Source organism: Coregonus clupeaformis, unplaced genomic scaffold, assembly GCF_020615455.1.
Source record: "Coregonus clupeaformis isolate EN_2021a unplaced genomic scaffold, ASM2061545v1 scaf0464, whole genome shotgun sequence".
Lineage (NCBI taxonomy): Eukaryota > Metazoa > Chordata > Actinopteri > Salmoniformes > Salmonidae > Coregonus > Coregonus clupeaformis.
Genome location: NW_025533919.1, coordinates 10,175 through 25,026, shown reverse-complemented (window position 1 = coordinate 25,026; position 14,852 = coordinate 10,175). Strand labels below are relative to the sequence as shown.

Below are 14,852 nucleotides of genomic sequence, written 5' to 3'. Positions count from 1 at the left end.
AACTACCGGTACACCATAGAGAATAATTGTTTAATATGTTTTACATTAAATTAGAAACTGTACATTTTCGTACCCCTCTGATAAGGTGCGATATTAGAAATGCTATAACAACTGTTATGATCAGCGTCGCGTCAGCCACTTTCAACATCCGCATCAGGTGATTGCGGAAGTAACTTCACTCTGCGGGTTCAGGGTTCCGCCTCTAAACTAACTAGCTAGCTAAATAAATGGTTATCCCTCTACCGAAAAACAAACTACTTTCCTTTTTATAAGACCCATTTGGAATAAAGCAGCAAGTCACCATTGCATTCTGCAGTAGATATTTAAGGAAACATGGCTGGACGTCTACCGGCTTGTGTAGTTGACTGTGGCACAGGGTAAGTAGCAAGTGCTAATGCTAATAGCTAGCTAGCTAACAGATTAATTGGCTTTAGCTTTATACACCCAGACAGGGCAGAAATGTTGGGCGTGCAAAGTAAACCATGCAAGATAGCTAGCCAATTAGCTAACTAGTCAGCAACAACTTTTATTTGCTTAATTTCGTGAATCCAGCCAGCAAGCTAGCTAGCTAACCATTTTAGGCATAAGAAGCTACCTTGCTAGTAGCTAATTTCCATCAGGGATCCTCACTCCCTCGTTACATTAGCTGAATGCATTGCCTTTAATCTGTTACAGGAGTCTACATTTCTGTTTCAATTTATGGAAGCGTATAATTGGCCAAGACCACAGACAGTCATGACACCCTTTAGATTAGTGGTTTCCAACCTTTTTCGGTTACTATACCATCAACAGAATTTTGCTCTGCCCGGACTGAGTACCCCTGAAGTACCCCCTTATGTACACACTTTACCAGTAGGCCTATGGTCTCATGAGTCTTCTCAAGTACCCCCTGTGGATGGGCCAAGTACCCCCAGGTTGGGAACCACTGCTTTAGATCATGCATCATGATCTATAATGATACACCATTATGATGTATGGGTGGTCCTCTGTAGCTCAGCTGGTAGAGCCGGCGCTTGGCCAAGGTAGTGGGTTCGATCCCGGCCCCTACCAAAAAAATGTATGCACGCATGACTGTAAGTCGCTTTGGATAAAAGCGCTGCTAAATGCATATTATTATTATTATTATTATTATTATTTGATTAATAACCCACTGAACTTTCTCATGCAATGCTTTTGTTGTAGGTACACAAAGATTGGATATGCTGGAAACACAGAGCCACAGTTTATTGTTCCGTCATGTAAGTATTTCTGTATCATACAGCAGCGTTTCCCAAACTCTGTGATTTTGGTTTTTGACCTAGCACTACACAGCTGATTCAAATAATCAACTAAGCTTTGATCATTGGAATCAGCTGTGTAGTGTTAGGGCAAAAAACAAAACATGCACCCTTGGGGTCCCGAGGACTGAGTTTGGGAAACGCTGTCATAGTCTTCTAATGATAATGTACCATGTTAATTCATATGTAGCCCTTGATCATGACTCTCAGTTCCATTCCATTACACATGAGTCATTGGATGAAGGCGTCTTCTGTACTGAGGTGATTTGTTAAGAGCTGCGACGCTCGGTCTGAACATTAACACGCATCACTTGCGGTACTGTTTTGGAATCATAAGGACCTTATCTTTCATATCAGCGAGAAATGATAATAATTTAAGAAAGGTTTTATAGGGTTAGGGTTCCCACATGGCCATATTTCCATGTTACAGCGCTTGTTTACTGAAAAGAGACAGAATACAGAGTGGATTACCTGTGCTAATTAGCTATCTGCGTTTCCGAACACCTGTGTGTAAACGGAAGATGGACGCCACAAATGTGTTGTCTGAAAAATACTGTTGGCTGCAACTGTGTTAAAACCGGTTAAAACAGTGTACAGTAAGTGTGTATTTTGCATTTGTGAAATTATTTTGATGTGATATGAGGATTTATATTTCTAGAACCGTACCGCAATTGAGAATCGATTCACGTTTAGATGGAGTATTGGGCAGTTTTGGCTTCCAGAGCCAATTCGCCCTTTAAACAGAACATGTAAGGTCCTTGGACTATGGAGTAATGTTAGGCTCCTTTAGTCCAATATTGGCCTAATTCATATGTAGGCGGACACACCGGACATATGGTCATTAGTTAAATTAATCTGCTGAAAGCATTTTGGTATCGGTCCTTCCTGTGTTTCTTTCTGATTGGAGTGCTCAAAGGAAGTAGGCGAGCACGCCTAATTCACCCAGAAAATTAGGTCGCCTTCCTCTTGCATTGAGTCATCAAGTAGGCCCTAAATGTCGATGCTTGCTTGTTAGAGGCACCATAGACTACTTATTCAGGGATTTCCAAAATGATAAATCCAAAACATTTTTGGCTATTTTCAATCATCTTTGCCTATTCACTTGTTTACAGTACTTGAAGGCCGTACACACAGCTTGAAAGGAAGCTAGTCTAGCCTATATTCAGTGATTTGGCTCCATAGCGGAAGTCCCCTTATGCCCCTTGCTGACTAGAATAACGGACAAGCTTGCCAAGGCCACCTCCCTGTGGGACTTGAAATAGCCAGTAGATAGAAGACGTGCATGTTTAGAGGCCTGGATGGATGACAAGTAGGCCTAAAGATTTAGTGGCTACAAGGAAGTGGTTGAGGGAACAATGTTCATTGTCCAACATTATAATATGTATGCCATTTAGCAGACGCTTTTATCCAAATCGACTTAGTCATTTTACGTACGTGTGGACCCAGGATCCCAAAGTGGTCTTGGTAAATCGCTCAACTTTGTCTATGAAGTCAGATTATGCAGACAGTTAAAGGCCCAATGCAGCTGTGTGTATGTCAATATCAAATCATTTATGTTAACAATTAAGTACCTTACTGTAATAGTGTTCCATTAAAGTGGTCAAAAATAAACAAAAATGGCTTTTAAGCAACAACAAAAAATGATTTATCACGCAATAATTTTGATAGGACCCCCTGTCGATTTACAAGATATAAACCTCTAACATTTTAATTTGAGGTATTCCATTTGTTACATGTCAAGCTTTTAAATCAGATAAAAACAAATGCACGTGGCATGTAATTAGGCATGCCTCTCCATTCTTTTGTATGAAATTGCAAACTCCAAACATATCGCTCGTGTTGGATACCACTTCGCTCTGGAGCCTGCAGCCCTGCTGGCTTGGTCGAAGTGGCTATCAGAGGGTCTAATTAGCCCCTACACCCTCGATCATTTTCACTCCCTCAGCTTTGAAACACTTGTGCATGTGGCAGAGGCACTCGTGAATGTGCAAATGTAGCAATAACTTTACATCCATATCTGTTCAAGGAAAAGCTGTGGTGGACTATATAGTTACCCTCCACGACTGGCTAGAAACTTGTTTGGAATTTAAGGTGTTACCCTCTATACAGATGGTTGAAGAATGCGGATGTCACCTGCAGAGAGATTAACCTAGAGAAGTCCCCTAAGCAAGCTGGTCGTGGGGCTTTGTTCACAAACACAAACAGAGCCCCAGGACAGCAACAGCAACACAAGCAGACTCAACCAAATCATGAGAAAACAAAAAGGTAATTACTTGACACATTGCAAAGAATTTACAAAAAAAACTGAGCTATTTCTCCCTAAACAGAGAGTGCACAGTGGCAGAATACCTGACCATTGTGACTGACCCAAAATTAAGGGAAGCTTTGACTATGTACAGACTCAGTGAGCATAGCCTTGCTATTGAGAGAGGCCGCCGTAGGCAGACCTGGCTCTCAAGAGAAGACAGGCTATGTGCACACTGCCCACAAAATGAGGTGGAAACTGAGCTACAATTTCTAACCTCGTGCCAAATTTGTGACCATATTAGAGACACATATTTTCTTCAAATTACACAGACCCACAAAGAATTCGAAAACAAATCCAATTTTGATCAACTCCCATATCTATTGGGTGAAATACCACAGTGTGCCATCACAGCAGCAATATTTTTGACCTGTTGCCACAAGAAAAGGTCAACCATTGTAAATTCAACCCATATTTGTTTATTTATTTTCCCTTTTGTACTATTTCCACATCCTTATAACACTGTACATAGCCATATTATGACATTTGAAATGTCTCTATTCCTTTGAAACTTTTGTGAGTGTAATGTTTACTGTTCATTTTTATTTCACTTTTGTTTATTATCTACAGTATTTCACTTGCTTTGGCAATGTAAACATATGTTTCCCATGCTAATAAAGCCCTTTGAATTTAATTCATTCTGACTATTTTGAGGAAGTGATACTGGCTTTGTTCATATGGTGTCTCATGCGGGACAAACATTAGTAACGGCCATATCGAACCACAACCCCAAGACTGAAATCTTGTTTTTCTTAATGAGCAACCGAAAAACACATGCAGAATCAGTGCGTTCAGTATCTCTTAAAAAATGTGGCTATTTGTTTACTGAATTTACAAGACAAATCGAAGTAATAGGCCTACCGCTCATTGAGTTTCCTCTTTTATGTTTAGCATCAATTCACCAATGTAACGTTGACTATCAGCACCCTCAAGTGATGATGTTTCAACCAACCATGTCTAACCATATGTAGGCTGGTACTAAGGATTTAATTGTGTTGAATCTTCCTAAACTTCAGGTATTGCCATCAAAGAGTCAGCCAAGGTTGGAGACCAAGCCCAGCGCAGGATGATGAAGGGGGTGGACGATCTGGACTTTTACATTGGTGACGAGGCAATAGACAAACCAAATTATGCAACAAAGGTACATTGGACTTTCCAGTGATGGAGGTCTACTTAAAGGGTCAATCTGCAGTTGCTACATACATTTTTGGACTTGTAAATTATTGATATTCTTGAAGAATATAACTTATAAATGCCTCATGAGCTTAGTTCAACTGGCATATCCCATCAGGACTGAAAATATAAGCTTGTTTTACTCCAATGTTTGTAAACAAAACATGGTGAAAACTACTATGTTGGATGGTCAGTCCTTGCAACCATATGTCTATCTATGAATTTGAGAGTGGTTACATTTCTTCAGCCCCATTACTCAGGTTTTTACTGAAACAGTGGCTGAGATTTCGCTTGGTTATTGTTTCAACTGTAGATTGCCCCTTTTTTAAAAGTTTAAACGTAAAGTCATGCTGAATGCCTGTTAGAGCTGAGTAGCCTAATGGAAAAATTAAATGTGGGTTTGGTTCCCTTGTAACAGTGGCCCATTCGTCATGGGATCGTGGAAGACTGGGATCTCATGGAGAGGTTCATGGAACAGGTCATCTTCAAGTATCTGCGGGCAGAGCCGAAGACCACTACTTCCTCTTGGTACGTTCATAACATGTACATTAGTGTGGAAATTATGCTACCCAGTAGCAGGGACTTATGGGATTTGTATTTGTCTTCTCCACAGACAGAGCCTCCTTTGAATACCCCTGAAAACAGAGAGTACACAGCAGAGATTATGTTTGAGTCCTTCAATGTTCCAGGTCTTTATATCGCTGTACAGGTAAATCCTCTCTACGTTCTATATTGGTTCTATATAATCTCTTCCCTGCACCTCTTCATGTTCAAGTGTCAAGTCAAGTCAAACTTGATTTCGAGTGCATTATCACAACTCTCACAGAGGAAATGAGGGTGTCCATGAGGTGTCTGCGAAACCTCTGAGTGGATCTCAGTTCTGGGCCCTTTTCAAAAAGGAGTAGGAGTGCTGATCTAGGATCAAATCCCCCCCTGACTATATACCCTACCGGTCAAAAGTTTTAGAAAACCTACTCATTCAAGGGTTTTTCTTTATTTTTACTGTTTTCTACATTGTAGAATAATAGTGAAGACATCAAAACTATGAAATAACACACATGGAATCATGTCGTGAACAAATCAAAATATATTTTATATTTGAGATTCTTCAAATAGCCACCCTAGCCTTTGCACGCTCTTGGCATTATCTCAACCAGTTGGCTGCTTTTCCTTCACTCTGCCATCCGACTCATCCCAAACCATCTCAATTGGGTTGAGGTCGGGGGATTGTGGAGGCCAGGTCATCTGATGCAGCACTCCATAGACCTTACACAGCCTGGAGGTGTGTTGGGTCATTGTCATGTTGAAAAACAAATGATAGTCCCACTAAGCCCAAACCAGATGGGATGGCGTATCGCTGCAGAATGCTGTGGTAGCCATGCTGGTTAAGTGTGCCTTGAATTCTAAATAAATCACACCGTGTCACCAGCAAAGCACCCCCACACCATAACACCACCTCCTCCATGCTTTACGGTGGGAACTACACATTCGGAGATCATCCGTTCACCCACACCGCGTCTCACAAAGACACGGCGGTTGGATCCAAAAATCTCAAATTTGGACTCCAGACCAAAGGACAAATTTCCACTGGTCGAATGTCCATTGCTTGTTTTTCTTGGCCCAAGCATGTCTCTTCTTCTTATTGGTGTCCTTTAGTAGTGGTTCCTTTGCAGCAATTCGACCATGAAGGCCTGATTCACACGGTCTCCTCTGAACAGTTGATGTTGAGATGTGTCTGTTACTTGAACTCTGTGAAGCGTTTATTTGGGCTGCAATTTCTGAGGCTGGTAACTCTAATGAACTTATCCTCTGCAGAAGAGGTAACTCTGGGTCTTCCATTCCTGTGGCGGTCCTCATGAGAGCCAGTTTCATCATAGCGCTTGATGCGACTGCAAACGTTCAAAGTTCTTGACATTTTCGCGTTGACTGACCTTCACTGTCGTTTCTCTTTGCTTATTTGAGCTGTTCTTGCCATAATATGGACTTGGTCTTTTTACCAAACCTTGTCACAACACAACTGATTGGCTCAAACTTATTAAGAAGGAAATAAATTCCACAAATTAACTTTTAAGAAGGCACATCTGTTAATTGAAATGAATTACAGGTGACTACCTCATGAATCTGGTTGAGAGAATGCCAAAGTGTGCAAAGCTGTCGTCAAGGCAAAGGGTGGCTATTTGAAGAATCTCAAATATAAAATATGTTTTGATTTGTTTAACACTTTTTTGGTTAGTACATCATTCCATATGTGTTATTTCATAGTTTTGATGTCTTCACTATTATTCTACAATGTAGAAAATAGTAAAAGTAAAGAAAAACCCTTGAATGAGTAGGTGTTCTAAATCTTTTGACCGGTAGTGTATAATCGTATTGATTGTGATCTAAAGGGCTAAACTGATCCTAGATTAGCACTCCTGATCTGAGAGACTTTGTGAATACGGGTTGTCATCATTAGTGGAAAGTGACAGGGTCTGTGTTTTCCTTCTCAGGCGGTCCTGGCGCTGGCAGCCTCCTGGACCTCCAGACAATTGGGCGAGAGGACCCTGACTGGGACGGTGATTGACAGCGGTGATGGGGTCACCCACGTCATCCCAGTGGTGGGTACATGCCTTCGATCATCATTACATATTATCTTTCCTAGAACTGGGTCATGTTTAGTAGGTAGCGAACGTTTTGAACCAAAGTGAAACGGGAGGTATTTCCTGAACTTGTCTAACATGAACACATTTTCTTAAACTGCTGCAAAAGATTTGAACACGACTCAGATGTAATCTACCTATATACACTGCTCAAAAAAATAAAGGGAACACTTAAACAACACAATGTAACTCTAAGTCAATCACACTTCTGTGAAATCAAACTGTCCACTTAGGAAGCAACACTGATTGACAATAAATGTCACATGCTGTTGTGCAAATGGAATAGACAACAGGTGGAAATTATAGGCAATTAGCAAGACACCCCCAATAAATAAGTGGTTCTGCAGGTGGTGACCACAGACCACTTCTCAGTTCCTATGCTTCCTGGCTGATGTTTTGGTCACTTTTGAATGCTGGCGGTGCTTTCACTCTAGTGGTAGCATGAGACGGAGTCTACAACCCACACAAGTGGCTCAGGTAGTGCAGCTCATCCAGGATGGCACATAATATAATAATAATATAATATGCCATTTAGCAGACGCTTTTATCCAAAGCGACTTACAGTCATGCGTGCATACATTTTTTTTTGTGCGAGCTGTGGCAAGAAGGTTTTCTGTGTCTTTTAGCGGAGTGTCCAGATAATGGAGGCGCTACCAGGAGACAGGCCAGTACATCAGGAGACGTGGAGGAGGCCGTAGGAGGGCAACAACCCAGCAGCAGGACTGCTACCTCCGCCTTTGTGCAAGGAGGAGCAGGAGGAGCACTGCCAGAGCCCTGCAGCAGGCCACAAATGTGCATGTGTCTGCTCAAACGGTCAGAAACAGACTCCATGAGGGTGGTATGAGGGCCCGACTTCCACAGGTGGGGGTTGTGCTTACAGCCCAACACCGTGAAGGACGTTTGGCATTTGCCAAAGAACACCAAGATTGGCAAATTCGCCACTGGCGCCCTGTGCTCTTCACAGATGAAAGCAGGTTCACACTGAGCACATGTGACAGACGTGACAGAGTCTGGAGACGCCGTGGAGAATGTTCTGCTGCCTGCAACATCCTCCAGCATGACCGGTTTGGCGGTGGGTCAGTCATGGTGTGGGGTGGCTTTTCTTTGGGGGGGCCGCACAGCCCTCCATGTGCTCGCCAGAGGTAGCCTGACTGCCATTAGGTACCGAGATGAGATCCTCAGACCCCTTGTGAGACCATATGCTGGTGCGGTTGACCCTGGGTTCCTCCTAATGCAAGACAATGCTAGACCTCATGTGGCTGGAGTGTGTCAGCAGTTCCTGCAAGAGGAAGGCATTGATGCTATGGACTGGCCCGCCCGTTCCCCAGACCTGAATCCAATTGAGCACATCTGGGACATCATGTCTCGCTCCATCCACCAACGCCACGTTGCACCACAGACTGTCCAGGAGTTGGCGGATGTCCAGGTCTGGGAGGAGATCCCTCAGGAGACCATCCGCCACCTCATCAGGAGCATGCCCAGACGTTGTAGGGAGGTCATACAGGCACGTGGAGGCCACACACACTACTGAGCCTCATTTTGACTTGTTTTAAGGACATTACATCAAAGTTGGATCAGCCTGTAGTGTGGTTTTCCACTTTAATTTTGAGGGTGACTCCAAATCCAGACCTCCATGGGTTGATACATTTGATTTCCATTGATAATTTTTGTGTGATTTTGTTGTTAGCACATTCAACTATGTAAAGAAAAAAGTATTTAATAAGATTATTTCATTCATTCAGATCTAGGATGTGTTGTTTAAGTGTTCCCTTTATTTTTTTGAGCAGTGTACTATTGCCAACACATACATGGTAACATATTAATAGATTGTGTTATCGATGGTGTTGTGTTTTCTTCCAGGCGGAAGGCTACGTCATCGGTAGCTGTATAAAGCACATCCCCATCGCTGGTCGAGACATCACCTACTTCACCCAGCAGCTGCTGAGAGAGAGGGAGGTGGGCATCCCACCAGAGCAGTCATTGGAAACAGCCAAAGCCGTCAAGGTACCTGCACACTTATAACTTAAGGAATGATTAAATGTATTATTTGTGAGCATTTCTCTGGTTCAACAGCAGAGGTCAGTATTGCTGTACCAATTGACTAGAGATGTACAGTCACAGATCATTACTCCTTCTTGTAAGCTCTTTGGCATCTACCCAGTGTCTTGTGTACACTCAATTATGACTTACAATTGATAATGATTCCATATTGTGTTCCAGGAAAGGTTCAGCTATGTCTGCCCTGACCTGGTGAAAGAGTTCAACAAGTACGATACGGACGGCTCCAAGTGGATCAAGCAGTACGGGCATCAACTCCATCAGCAAGAAGGAGTTCACCATCGGCGTGGGCTATGAGCGCTTCCTCGGCCCCGAGATCTTCTTCCACCCAGAGGTATGATCCCATTGATTTTTTCCATATGAAACGTTTCGATTATTTAAAAAATAACTGGTTTCGATTTTGTTTTAAACATGAAATGAATTGTGCATTATGTGGGTTGAATGCTATAACAACACAGAATAAAACAATGGTAGTGACTGCCCATTACTGCTTATTACTTATTAACCATCATTTATTCACATTACTTTAAGAAAATATTTCAGTTGTGTATATTACATTTGTTTTATTTGATGACTTTATTATTTCATTCCAAGTCATCGTCTCATCTCTATAGAGCTGCTGCCTATGCTGTCTGAAGAGCTACAAAATAGTGATTTTGTCTAAGTAAATAAGGCATATTTTTTTGACTGCTGAATACCAACTATCAATCACTTAGATCATGTATGTTCAGTTAGAGATACCTCTCGAAGCAACAGCTGCTCTCTATATCACCTCACTATCGCGCATTCTTCTCTCTTCAGTAGTAGGCGTAAAAGAAACACAGACCGGACAAGTAGATGCGCAATGGATTATGGTCATTGTAGTTAATTACCACGTTTATGCACTAAACTATGTAGAATATTGGCCTGTTGGAAACTACAACTCCCTACTACATCACACAGTTCAGGCTGGATCTGATTTATCTCTAAGGAAACTGTGCGATGTGCGGCATTGAGCTCACAGAAACCCGAACGAAATGGAATTCAAATAATTGAACTAACGTTGGTCAATTAGTAGTTTAAAAACGAAAAATAACCGAAATGTTAGTTTATCACTCAGCACTAATTGTATCATAATAACATTGGTTTTATATGTTGTACTTTTCTCCTCCCCCAGTTTGCCAACCCTGACTTCACCCAGCCCATCTCAGAGGTTGTTGATGAGGTCATTCAGAACTGCCCTATTGACGTCAGACGTCCTCTCTATAAGGTACGTCTGGGGAGTTCAAGTTCGTTTTTATTTCATTCACATGGCAGGAGACAAGAACATTGTGTTTGACAATATGAAAGAAGGTCTCATGATTAATTGAAACAATAACCCTATGCCAGATACTGAGACTTGTCTCCAACTAGAAGTTATGAGATTAAGTATGTGGATGGAATGTGTTTTACTTTCCAAATGATCTATTCAGGAGTATGTCAAGGTTCCAAGTGTATATTTACCTTGTCTGTTGCTATGCAGAACATTGTGCTCTCTGGAGGCTCCACTTGTTCAGGGGACTTTGGCCGTCGTCTGCAGAGGGACCTGAAGAGGACAGTGGACGGCAGACTGAAACTCAGTGAGGAACTGAGCGGTGGCAAATTGAAGGTGAGAACAGATTACATTTGACCTAGTCAGCTGATGTACTCTATAGGAATGCTACAGGTTTTATCGGTGTTGTGGCTCCAAAATGATGTCATATTTTGCATTTCCAGCATAATCATCAGTGTTATTGGCACAATAATGAGGCGTTTTTATGTTTTTTTGCCAGCCCAAACCCATCGACGTGCAAGTCATCACTCACCACATGCAGAGATACGCTGTTTGGTTCGGCGGGTCCATGTTGGCATCAACTGTGAGTTCTAAAACCGAGAGGGATCTTTGTCTGTTAACTCATGTTACTATCGGAAATGAATATTATACTGATTCAAAAGCTCAGGACAGACACTTGAGGAGGCTTTGTTAGCCTAGGTTAGAATATAAAATAGCAAATTTGAAAGGAAAAATGTACACCAACCAATAATAACGGTCATATCTACTCTTTCCTCAGCCGGAGTTTTACCAAGTGTGCCACACCAAAAAGACTATGAGGAGATTGGACCGAGCATCTGCCGCCATAACCCTGTCTTCGGGGTCATGTCTTAAAAGGACTTCCCTCAGTTATCACTGGAGCTTGCAGTTGGAGCAGAATTGAGTGGACGGACAGAGGCAGAGTGGCATTACTGCACTACGGTCACTGCTTAATCTAGCCTATTTCCAGGGCTGCGGTTACAGACAAAATACTGGAAGAGAATGACATAGAAATAGAATGACTAGATTCTATTCCTATGGAGAATGACTCATTTATCAACTGCAGACCAAACTATCAGGCTGACAAACGGGGGTGAATATCTATGTAAAGGAGAAGGAAATGGTGTCTTAAAGCCAAAAGCATTTTCAGAGCAATTGTGTGGACACAAAACAATGTGTAAGATCATGATAATAAAGTCAACTCATGTATGGTTAAGTATGTGCCCGATGTATGTTATTATTATGGTATCCACACATACAGCAATTAAGTACAGAGTTGGATTATATTTAGTCAATAGCTCTTTTTTTCAGATGCACTTCTCTGTGTGTTCAAGGGTAGAGCTTGTTTATATTTCCTATTATTTATATAAGAATATTTTTTTTTTTGGGGGCATGAACGCATAACCCATGTAACATTGAGCAGTGGTTGTATTCTCGCAAACTATAACGTAGTCTTAACATCTGCAGTTTTGTTGTGTGGTCGCTTTGTGGATTGGTTTGGAATAATCCCTGAATCATACAGTATCTTCACAAAAAAAGTTACATTTATTATCAGTTCAATTGAAATGACTGTTAGACCATCATTGCTGTCGAGGATCTCGTGTATTTGACCATGTGTCCAATCTGGATTTCAACGCCTACCCACATTCCAATAAAGGCAGAGAGATATTTCTATAAATGTGTCTCCATGGTTATGACCTGAAAGGACTACTTTAATGGTACAGTAAGTGTCTTAAGTCTAGAAAGTGCTTTCGCTACATTACTTTCAAACCAAGGTGAATGAACAATGCAGTAAACTGAAGATGAAATGATATTCAGCAAGTCTTAGTATGACAATGGAATATTTCTTCATAATCCTCCCCCACACCAACACATTTCAGTTAGCGTCTTCATCAGAAATTAACATAAAATAGACATGAGTTGTATATACCAAAGATGGTGGATAAATGAAGATGTTTAATATGACGGTTTACCATTTAAAATCAAGGTTCCTGTCTGTAGGTGGGCGTTCCCTCTCACGTGAGCATGCTTTCCCGCATGAGCTCACAGTTCCTCCATAAAGGTTGTGTTCCCCTGCTCATACATTGCATGCATCAAATCAAATTTTATTGGTCACATACAAGTGTTTAGCGAAATGCTTGTGTTTCTAGCTCCGACAGTGCAGTATATCTAACAAGTAATATCTAACAATTTCACAACATATACCCAATACACACAAATTTTAATAAAGCAACTGAATTAAGAATATATAAATAAATATATGGACGAGCGGCATAGACTAAGATTTACATTTAAGTCATTTAGCAGACGCTCTTATCCAGAGGCGACTTACAGTTAGCGAGTGCATACATTTTCATACTGGTCCCACGTGGGGAATCGAACCCACAACCCTGGCGTTGCAAGCACCATACTCTACCAACTGAGCTACCGGGACTACAGTAGAATAGTATAGAATACAGTATATACATATGAGATGAGCAATGCAAGATATGTAAACATTATTAAAGTGACTAGTGTTCCATTTATTGAAGTGGCCAGTGATTTCTAATCTATGTATACAGGCAGTATTCTAATGTGCTAGTGAAGGCTGTTTAACAGTCTGATGACCTTGAGATAGAAGCTGTTTTCAGTCTCTCAGTCCCAGCTTTGATGCACCTGTACTGACCTCGCCTTCTGGATGAGTTCTTTGAGGGCTGTCGGGGTATCCTTGAGGGAGGATATACACGGCCGTGACTATAACCAAAGAAAATTATCTTGGGAGATAATACAGTCGACAATTGATTGTGAGGTATTCTAGGTCGGGTGAACAAAAGGACTTGGGTTCCTGTATGTTATCACAATTACACCATGAGTCGTTAATCATAAAACATACACCTCCACCCTTCTGCTTCCCGGAGAGATATTTAATCCTGTCTGCGCGATGAACTGAGAACCCAACTGGCTGGACCGACTCGGACAGTATATCCCGAGAGAGTATGTTACAATCCCTGAAAACCCTCGCCCTGAGCTCGTCAACTTTATTATCCAGAGACTGAACATTAGCGAGTAATATACTCGGAAGCTGTGGGTGGTGTGCACGCCTCCTAAGTCGGACTAGAAGACCGCTCCAAGTACCTCTCCTCCGGCGTTGTGTTGGGTCGGCCTCTGGAATCAGTTCAATTGCCCTGGGGGGTGCGAACAAAGGATCCGCTTCGGGAAAGTCGTATTCCTGGTCGTAATGCTGGTAGTGCTGGTGAGTTACCGCCACTCTGATATCCAATAGTTATTCCCGGCTGTATGTAATAACACAAACAATTTTGGGGGCTAATAACGTTAGAAATAATACATAGAAAAACAAAAATGCTGCAAAGTTTCCTAAGAGCTAGAAGCAAGGCAGCCCTCTCTGTCGGTACAATGGTTGTGTCCCACTCATAGACTGTGTCATCGACTGACAGATTGCTAACAATCAAATCACTGCGATATTACACCATAAAACTGTCTGATCACCGCATTTTGTAAAGAGGGCTCGCAATTTTAACCAATCGCCGCACTTTTACCGCGAAAATGGTTCAACAAGCCATCGTTCCCTCACCAGTGCATTTTCGGTGACACATTTGACAGAAATCACTGCAAAATGTCAGAAATGCCAGAGCAAAATCAATCATTTTTACCCGCAACTATCACAAAAAAACGCCAATAATGCTACATTCATAGCCAACTGGAGATGGTAATTACCAGTTGTGAAGTCGTAAATGTCGGTTGGATGCATTCACGTGCTTGAACTAGTTGAGAAACGTTGATTGGCTAATGGCCAACCAGCTGTGTCAACCATAAACTAAAAGTACAGCTACAGTATCATGCTTGTAAAGAAATGATAGTGTTCAAAAACCATATTAATAGATTGCTTTTTATAAATAATGTTTTGTTGTTACATTTAACTGCCGAAAATGCTGTTATCAAGGTAATTTTCTTAGTAGTTGACGTCAGAGGTCAGCATGTGGTCGGTATTCAGGAATGATGGTGGTTTCAAGACAACTTGGAACCCAAAAACAAATAAGGTCAAATCATGACATCAGTGATCTTCCTGTTGGAAAGTCGGAGCTCTAGCAAGA

At 41.7% G+C, this 14,852-nt stretch overlaps 1 pseudogene; it reads left to right on the top strand.

Moving 5' to 3' along the window:
- The first annotated feature begins 252 nt into the window (after nucleotides 1-252).
- Nucleotides 253-11,977, top strand: LOC123484794 (annotated as a pseudogene).
- The last annotated feature ends 2,875 nt before the right edge of the window (nucleotides 11,978-14,852 follow it).